General features: G+C 38.1%; 6 non-coding genes and 1 pseudogene across 6 annotated transcripts; all 7 read right to left on the bottom strand.

Moving 5' to 3' along the window:
• Positions 1-1208: 1208 nt before the first annotated feature.
• Positions 1209-1327, bottom strand: LOC145884013 (5S ribosomal RNA). The gene has a single exon (XR_014395592.1). It is a non-coding gene; the product is annotated as a 5S ribosomal RNA (ribosomal RNA).
• Positions 1328-1466: 139 nt separating this feature from the next.
• Positions 1467-1585, bottom strand: LOC145887371 (5S ribosomal RNA). The gene has a single exon (XR_014398962.1). It is a non-coding gene; the product is annotated as a 5S ribosomal RNA (ribosomal RNA).
• Positions 1586-1994: 409 nt separating this feature from the next.
• Positions 1995-2103, bottom strand: LOC145853566 (uncharacterized; annotated as a pseudogene).
• Positions 2104-8406: 6303 nt separating this feature from the next.
• On the bottom strand, positions 8407-8525 carry LOC145886477 (5S ribosomal RNA). The gene has a single exon (XR_014398062.1). It is a non-coding gene; the product is annotated as a 5S ribosomal RNA (ribosomal RNA).
• Positions 8526-8664: 139 nt separating this feature from the next.
• LOC123737719 (5S ribosomal RNA) lies at positions 8665-8783 on the bottom strand. Its single transcript, XR_006767017.1, has one exon. It is a non-coding gene; the product is annotated as a 5S ribosomal RNA (ribosomal RNA).
• A 409-nt stretch (positions 8784-9192) lies between these two features.
• LOC123737730 (5S ribosomal RNA) lies at positions 9193-9311 on the bottom strand. Its single transcript, XR_006767028.1, has one exon. It is a non-coding gene; the product is annotated as a 5S ribosomal RNA (ribosomal RNA).
• Positions 9312-9450: 139 nt separating this feature from the next.
• On the bottom strand, positions 9451-9569 carry LOC145882945 (5S ribosomal RNA). Its single transcript, XR_014394517.1, has one exon. It is a non-coding gene; the product is annotated as a 5S ribosomal RNA (ribosomal RNA).
• Positions 9570-10000: the final 431 nt, after the last annotated feature.

Below are 10000 nucleotides of genomic sequence, written 5' to 3'. Positions count from 1 at the left end.
TAAAACCAGCTAAAACGATGCACTAACCTTTTACAATCTCCATCAGATGACACTCCTAGGACATTATGTTAGACAATGCATGCATTTTTAGTTCTATCAAGTTCATATTTACATCCAAAAACAGCGTTTTACTATGGCATTGATGTTGAGGAAATCGTTTCCCTCCAATAACCGGCAGTCAAGTCAGCGTCACAAATTAAATAATTAAAATTAGAAAACATTGGTAAAATATTATATTGTCATTTAAAGAATTATAGATTTACATCTCTTGAACTCAATCAACTTGCCAGATTTCAAAATAACCTTACTGGGAAATCACACTTTGCAATAATCTGAGCACTGCGCCCAGAAAAATACGCGTTGCGATACAGACTAGACGTCATGTTGGGGAGATCTAAAATCGAAAATACTATGTAAATAATCCATTACCTTTGATTCTCTTCATCAGATGTCACTTCCAGGTATCACAGGTCCATAACGAATGTAGTTTTGTTCAAAAAAGCTCATCATTTATGTCCAAAAATCTCCGTCTCGTTAGCACATGATGTAAGCCAGCCGGACTTCTCGTCATGAACGAGGGGAAAAAATATATTTCCGTTCGTTCAAACATGTCAAAAGTTGTATAGCATAAATCATTAGGGCCTTTTTTAACCAGAACATGAATAATATTCAAGGTGGACGAATGCATACTCTTTTATAACGTATTGGAACGAGGGTACCCAACATGAACTAGCGCGCCAGGTGTCTAATGGGACATCAACGTTCCATGGCTCTTGTTCGGTCAGATCTCCCTCCAGAAGACTCAAAACACTTTGTAAAGGCTGGTGACATCTAGTGGAAGCAATAGGAAGTGCCAAAATATTCCTAAACCCCTGTGTTTTTCAATGGGATAGGTTTAAAGTCAATACAACACATCAGGTATCCACTTCCTGTCAGAAAATGTCTCAGGGTTTTGCCTGCCAAATGAGTTCTGTTATACTCACAGACACCATTCAAACAGTTTTGGAAACTTTAGAGTGTTTTCTATCCATATATAATAAGTATATGCATATTCTAGTTACTGGGTAGGATTAGTAACCAGATTAAATCGGGTACATTTTTTTTATCCAGACGTGCAAATGCTGCCCCCTAGACCCAACAGGTTAAATGCTTACTACAAGGCAGTGTTGCTGATGAAATAGTGCAGGGGCACACCCTCGTGGACAAAATGCTTACAGCACCTGGTATTCCCAGGCGGTCTCCCATCCAAGTACTAACCAGGCCCGACGCTGCTTAGCTTCCGAGATCAGACGAGATCGGGTGTACCCAGGCTGGTATGGCCGTAAGCGAGAAACAATCTCTTGCTACAACATATATAGTCAAAGTGAGTCTGATAAAACAGAGATTTAGTCAATTCATCATTAAATGCTTAATACAAGGCAGTGTTGCTGATGAAATAGTGCAAGAGCACACCCTCGTGGACAAAATGCTTACAGCACCTGGTATTCCCAGGCGGTCTCCCATCCAAGTACTAACCAGGCCCGACCCTGCTTAGCTTCCGAGATCAGACAAGATCGGGCGTACCCAGGCTGGTATGGCCGTAAGTGAGAAACCATCTCTTGCTACAACATATATAGTCAAAATGAGTCTGATAAACAGACATTGCATTTTCACCAATTAGATAAGCAGCTTGAACTTTGTGTCACTGAAAAAGTAGAAGAAATTATAAACACTGTTCCCATCACTTTTTAGCACAGGTAGTTGGATAAAATACAAACTTTATTTCCTTTCATCATTTGAACAGGGCAAAGGAGCACAAAGCACACACAAGCTGCATTCAGCAACAATATTCTTGTTTGTCTTATAAATACAAGGCAGATGCTAATTGAAAACACAAGGAAATTTGATCCTATTAAAAAGGCAGGAAGCTGCATTTAGTCAATTCATCATTAAATGCTTACTACAAGGCAGTGTTGCTGATGAAATAGTGCAGGGGCACACCCTCGTGGACAAAATGCTTACAGCACCTGGTATTCCCAGGCGGTCTCCCATCCAAGTACTAACCAGGACCGACCCTGCTTAGCTTCCGAGATCTGGGGTACCCAGGCTGGTATGGCCGTAAGCGAGAAACAATCTCTTGCTACAACATATATAGTCAAAGTGAGTCTGATAAAACAGACATTTAGTCAATTCATCATTAAATGCTTAATACAAGGCAGTGTTGCTGATGAAATAGTGCAAGAGCACACCCTCGTGGACAAAATGCTTAAAGCACCTGGTTTCCCAGGCGGCCTCCCATCCAAGTACTAACCAGGCCCGACCCTGCTTAGCTTCCGAGATCAGACGAGATCGGGCGTACCTTTTTTTTTTTTTTTTTTATCTTTTATTATGAAAAAACACATAATATTTACAATATTCAAACAATAATAATAAAAAAGGATGAACAATTCATCCTTTTACAAAATCAAAAAAAGAAAAGAAAATAAAACCAATTAATAATTAAAAGCAAGTTTTCCATTTTGATCAATTTCGATAAAAGTGCTCCCCCACACAAACAGTTTTTCAAAATTACATCCTCCATATTTATATATTAGTTCAATATCTTTCTCTAAAATACTTTTAAATAAAACCTCCACACTCACAATTTTCCCTTCATAATGTCCTAAATTCCTTCTTTGTCTTACAGCGTATCTAGCATGGCTAAGAACAAAATTCATCAAATTAATATTAAAAACTTTGCTTTTTCCATTTATACCAAATAGAAACAACCTCCTCCACTCAACCCCATTTACAATATCTTCTCCCCAATGTTGTTCTAAAAGCCCCTTTATAAACTCATGAAACCCTTGTAATCTACTACATTCAATAAAAAAGTGCATAAAATTTTCCGCCTCCGTACCACAAATATCACATTCTCTTTTAATGTCTCTATTTATTTGATGTAAAACCACGTTCGTAAAAATCCTATTATGTTTCAATTTAAAATCATTATCTTCACATTCTATAGAATTATATTTTACATTGACATTCTTCCATATTGATTTTACATCTATATTTACAAATACCCTAGACCACACTTTTTCTGAAGCAGGAGCTTTTATCTCTCTTAAAATACATTTTTCATAAATCTTTTTAACTTTCAAACCTGATAAAACATGTTTCTCCCCATTACTTTCATAATATAAAACCGGTAAACCCTTAGCTCTCTCAACCACCTCTGTATTTATTAAAAGCACCCATTCTTCAGGAATACACCCTAAAATTCTCTTATACATATTATCTACTGTAGTTTTGCTCATTTCATCTTCCACTTCACAAACATTATCATAAATCGCTTGTACAGGAAGAAAACCTGGAATGACCTCGTATAAAATATCCCCAATCTGTCTCATCCCAGCCCTCATAAAATATTTACAAAACAACATCTTATTATTATATTGTATCTTGGGATTTAAGAAAATTGGCTGATTTAAAATATTGTCTAAAATGGTACACTCATAATAAATATTTGGTAAAAACTCCCCCCAAGCCTCAAACACTTCTCTATAAAACAATGGTATATTAGCTAACATTTCTTTTTTCATGCACATCAATAAACCATTGTCCCCCATCCTCCCAACCTCCTGCAAATACTCCTTAAAAAATCTTTTCCATCCATAATCTAGTTCACCATATAAATATTTCCGTACCATTTTAACTCTAATTGCTTTTTTCCTTACATTTAAATCCACCAACTTCAAACCCCCCTCCTCATATCCTGCAATCAATGTTTTAAAAGAAATTTTCGCTCCTTTCCCATCCCATAAAAAATCAACTAAAATCGTATTCATTTCAGATAAAACCCATTCTGGTACATCTAAAACGTTCATGACATGAATAAAAATTGACATCAGCAAGGAATTTACAACAATTACTTTCCCTTTTAATTTCAAAGCCCTCCCCCTCCACATATTTACTACCTTCCTAACTTTATTTATAACCCCAGTCCATGTCAGATCCCTAGCTTCTTGTTCCTTCACCCCTAAAAACACACCTAACACCTTAAAATAATCATTTACCACCTTAAAAGGAAAAGTCCCCTCATTATTCTTCCCAACATACATTATTACTGACTTCTCCATATTCACTTTAGCTCCTGAGGCTTTCTCATATACTTTAAAACACTCCATCACCCTTTTAACACTTCCCTCATCTCTGACTGTAATTGTGGTATCGTCTGCATATTGATGAATTAAACTAAAACCTCCTTGCGGAGTCTCTACACAATTTATAAAATGATCTTTTTTAAGGTATGCCGCTAAGGGTTCTACCGATAAAACAAACAATAAAGCTGATAAAGGGCACCCCTGTCTCACTGACCTCTCAAGAATAAAAGAATCTGTTAAAACCCCATTACATTTAACCCTACTTTTAGCCTTTCTATATAATAATTTTATCCATCTTATTATACCATTTCCAAACCCATACTTTTCCAGTACCCTAAACATAAAATCATGTTCCACCCTGTCAAAAGCTTTATTAAAATCTATACTTAAAACAATCCCCCCCATCTTGTCACTATTCATTTTATTTATCACATCTCTAAGTGTAGTTATGGTATCTGCTATATCTCTTCCAGGCACACTATAATTTTGTGTAGGTGCTATAATATCATTTAAAACCATCTTCATCCTATTTGCCAGTATCTTAGCTAAAATCTTATAATCTGAGTTTAATAAACTAATTGGCCTATAATTTTCTAGTTTCAGTTTGCTCCCCTTATTTTTATATAAAATCGATATCAGCCCTGTCACCATGGAATCTGAAACAGTATCATTGTCTTCCATATATTGATATACTTCTAATAAAATAGGTGCTAAAATACTTTCATACATTTTATAAAACTCTGCAATTAGTCCATCTACTCCAGGACTTTTATTTATTTGTAAACCCTTAATTGCATCTTTCACTTCATCCATTGTTATCTTCCTATCACACATTTGCTTATCTTCAACACCAATTTGCACATCCACACTACTTAAAATCTCTTTTACACACCCCTCATCCACCTCCCCTTTCTTAAATAAATCCTTATAAAAATTCTGTACAGTTTCTAATATTTCAACATAATCATTTACCACTTCACCCTTTACATTTTCAATCTCACTAATATATGATTTCGTCTGTTTAGTTTTTTCTAAACCAAGAAAAAACGAGGTACATTTCTCCCCTTCTAAAACATATTTTGCCCTACTTCTAATAATTGCACCCTTACACTTCTCTATTTCACATTTGCTCAATTTTGCTTTTAAATCTAAAAACCTTTCAATAGTATAATCAGGATCACTATCACATTTCTTCATTTCTTCATTCAATTTTGTTCTTAAATAATTTTCTGCTCTTATCATCCTACTCCTCTTCTTCCTTGCATATCTAATACTAAAAACTTTTATTTTTTCCTTAACATTTTCCCACCACTTGCACTTATCATTCCCTTTTTGCTTATCCTCCATTTCATCTTCTATCAAAGATTTAAGTTGTTTCCCGTATTCCTCATCACCTAGATACCCTGTATTCATGCACCATATTCCCCCCCCTTTCCTTTCCTTATCTAACCCCACCGAAAATGTTAACCCAGCATGATCACTAAAAGTTGTAAAAATATATTTAATATCCTTCATAAAATTCCTTAACCCTTCATTTACTAAAACCAAATCTATCCGTGTCTGTTTCAATTCCCCTAAAACCACCTGCCTTCTAGAAAATTCTCTCTTATTCGGATTCTCCTCCCTCCATATATCAATTAAATTGTTTTCAACCATCATTTTCCTTAAAACCCCCCTAGATACATCACTTCTAAAAATAGCTCCCCTTGTCATATCTAGTCTATCCATTTTTACATTAAAATCCCCAACTAAAATACAGTTTCCCTTGCACCATTTCGCTAATTCTAAAAATAAATTCCTTCTCTCTGTTTCATTATTCGGCGCATAAATATTTATAATCCTAAAAACCCTACTCATATATTCAAAATCTAAAATTAAAATCCTCCCATTATTATCATTATATATCTTCTTCACATTTTCTACTACATCCTTCCTTATTAAAATTGCAACCCCACATGAATTCCCCCTACCATTGTTTACATAAATAAAATCCCTCCATATTTTCTGAATTTCTAAAACACACATATTATCCCAGTGCGTCTCTTGAATACATAAAATATCAGAATTCTTTATGTGTACTATTCTATTAAATTTTCCTATTGTTCTCAACCCATTCGCATTTATCGACATTATTGTTACCATACTAATAAATAATAAAATTATAAAATATAATTTCATTATCCTCTACCTTTTATCCAGTTTCTTTCCTCTTCCACCCTTTCTCTCCCCCCCCTCCGCTGCTTTCCTCTTCCTGTATCCTCCTCTCATTCTTTCAAACTTTTCCCCATCATCCGAGTCCGATATCTCCTCCAAGTCCATTTCATCCAGCCAACTTTTCTTCTTTACACCCTCGTCCGTTGTGCTCCCCGTGTTCATCGCCGATTCTGGAATGTTCGTTGTGCTCCCCGTGTTCTCCGCCGTTTCTGGAATGTTCATCTCCGTCTCATGTGTAGTCGTCGTTGTGCTCCCCGTGTTCATCGCCGTTTCTGGAATGTTCGTTGTGCTCCCCGTGTTCATCTCCGTCTCATATATTGTCGTCGTTGTGCTCCCCGTGTTCATACCCGTCTCTGTTATTGTCATTAAACTTAAAACCCTCTCCATTTCTTCACCCCCCGAGTTACTTGTTTGTGCTGTGCTTTCCCCTAAAACCTGTGAGTCCCCCGAGCTTCCCCCCAGTCCACTCCCCCCCGCCGCCTGAAAACTCCATCTTCTTATTTCCGAATCCATGCTGCTCCCAATTTCGTTAATCTTCTGATCTTCCTTCTTCTCCCTTCTTCCTTCCTCCGTCTCTCCACCTTCCACCACATCATCTCCTCCATCTTCCTCTCCTTCTTCCGACAATACAACTGCTTCCTCGAATAGTACTTGACTCCCCTCTTCAGTCATAACTTCTCCACAGTTGCATTCCGCCAATCTCTTTCTGCATCTACCACAAACATTCCTTTCCTTCTCTCCGACACACTCTCTCGCATAATGGCCTTGATTGCCGCACTTGAAGCACTTGAATTCAGGGCAATCTTTAACTATGTGCCCAGGTTGTATGCACAACCGACAAACTCTGACCTGCTTGTCATGGATCACCCTGAAGTATTCAGCTCCTTCCAGCGTCTCAATTTTTGTGGAATATGGCAATGATTTTACTTTTTCCGTAAATTTAACTTTACAAAACCGTGTTCCGTCAACCACCTCCGTTCCAGGCCAAACTCTCCTCCTTATCTCCGAGACGGCCGTTACTCCCCAGCTACTCAGCTTGTCCAGTATAACTTTGTCTTCGATGTATACCGGGAGATTCATAAAAGACACCACCAATTCATTTACATTCACATCTCTCGCCATAATCCTGGTGTCCTTTATCCTTAAACCGTCCATTAGCCGTTCTTTACCTTTTCCGTTTTTCATCGTAATTTCATACTTCTTCTCGCCTTTCATTCGGCATCCCACCACCTCTCCACACATCTCCTTAATTGCTCGCAGTAATTCCATCGTCGTCATCTTTTCTTCTCCCACCAACTCAATTGCCACCGTGTATTCTTTGCCATATTTCATTCCTTCTTTATTTTCGTTTTCCTTCCGTTGCGCATTTTCGTTGTCTTTGTCCGTTCCGTTTGTCGTTGCCATGTTGTCCGTCATTGTAAATCAAAAATGAAAGCGAAAAAACCTCCCCCAGGCAGCAAAACTGCAGGGGGGGAAAACTAAACAAAACTAAAAACTATCCAAATAAAAAACAATAAATTATATTGCAAAAACCAAAAAAGAAACGAAAATAGCTCTCGAGCAAACACTCTCAAGCAAACACTCACAGCTCAATTACTCGCACCTGTCGTCACTTCTCCAATCAAGGATTAGCGCCCCCAGGCTGGTATGGCCGTAAGCGAGAAACAATCTCTTGCTACAACATATATAGTCAAAGTGAGTGTGATAAACAGACATTGCATTTTCACCAATTAGATAAGCAGCTTGAACTTTGTGTCACTGAAAAAGTAGAAGAAATTACAAACACTGTTCCCATCACTTTTTAGCACAGGTAGTTGGATAAAATACAAACTTTATTTCCTTTCATCATTTGAACAGGGCAAAGGAGCACAAAGCACACACAAGCTGCATTCAGCAACAATATTCTTGTTTGTCTTATAAATACAAGGCAGATGCTAATTGAAAACACAAGGAAATTTGATCCTATTAAAAAGGCAGGAAGCTGCATTTAGTCAATTCATCATTAAATGCTTACTACAAGGCAGTGTTGCTGATGAAATAGTGCAGGGGCACACCCTCGTGGACAAAATGCTTACAGCACCTGGTATTCCCAGGCGTTCTCCCATCCAAGTACTAACCAGGCCCGACCCTGCTTAGCTTCCGAGATCAGACGAGATCGGGCGTACCCAGGCTGGTATGGCCGTAAGCGAGAAACAATCTCTTGCTACAACATATATAGTCAAAATGAGTCTGATAAAACAGACATTTAGTCAATTCATCATTAAATGCTTAATACAAGGCAGTGTTGCTGATGAAATAGTGCAAGAGCACACCCTCGTGGACAAAATGCTTACAGCACCTGGTATTCCCAGGCGGTCTCCCATCCAAGTACTAACCAGGCCCGACCCTGCTTAGCTTCCGAGATCAGACGAGATCGGGCGTACCCAGGCTGGTATGGCCGTAAGCGAGAAACAATCTCTTGCTACAACATATATAGTCAAAGTGAGTGTGATAAACAGACATTGCATTTTCACCAATTAGATAAGCAGCTTGAACTTTGTGTCACTGAAAAAGTAGAAGAAATTACAAACACTGTTCCCATCACTTTTTAGCACAGGTAGTTGGATAAAATACAAACTTTATTTCCTTTCATCATTTGAACAGGGCAAAGGAGCACAAAGCACACACAAGCTGCATTCAGCAACAATATTCTTGTTTGTCTTATAAATACAAGGCAGATGCTAATTGAAAACACAAGGAAATTTGATCCTATTAAAAAGGCAGGAAGCTGCATTTAGTCAATTCATCATTAAATGCTTACTACAAGGCAGTGTTGCTGATGAAATAGTGCAGGGGCACACCCTCGTGGACAAAATGCTTACAGCACCTGGTATTCCCAGGCGGTCTCCCATCCAAGTACTAACCAGGCCCGACCCTGCTTAGCTTCCGAGATCAGACGAGATCGGGCGTACCCAGGCTGGTATGGCCGTAAGCGAGAAACAATCTCTTGCTACAACATATATAGTCAAAATGAGTCTGATAAAACAGACATTTAGTCAATTCATCATTAAATGCTTAATACAAGGCAGTGTTGCTGATGAAATAGTGCAAGAGCACACCCTCGTGGACAAAATGCTTACAGCACCTGGTATTCCCAGGCGGCCTCCCATCCAAGTACTAACCAGGCCCGACCCTGCTTAGCTTCCGAGATCAGACGAGATCGGGCGTACCCAGGCTGGTATGGCCGTAAGCGAGAAACAATCTCTTGCTACAACATATATAGTCAAAGTTAGTGTGATAAACAGACATTGCATTTTCACCAATTAGATAAGCAGCTTGAACTTTGTGTCACTGAAAAAGTAGAAGAAATTACAAACACTGTTCCCATCACTTTTTAGCACAGGTAGTTGGATAAAATACAAACTTTATTTCCTTTCATCATTTGAACAGGGCAAAGGAGCACAAAGCACACACAAGCTGCATTCAGCAACAATATTCTTGTTTGTCTTATAAATACAAGGCAGATGCTAATTGAAAACACAAGGAAATTTGATCCTATTAAAAAGGCAGGAAGCTGCATTTAGTCAATTCATCATTAACCTCGTGGTGCACTCCATCAACAGCAGGTGCATTTCAAGAGCGGCAAATTTGAATCCAAATAAATGTCAAAATTCAAATTTTTC

This window comes from Salmo salar, chromosome 08 (assembly GCF_965601325.2).
Source record: "Salmo salar chromosome 08, fSalSal1, whole genome shotgun sequence".
Classification (NCBI taxonomy): domain Eukaryota; kingdom Metazoa; phylum Chordata; class Actinopteri; order Salmoniformes; family Salmonidae; genus Salmo; species Salmo salar.
This window is presented reverse-complemented; position numbering and strand designations above follow the sequence as displayed.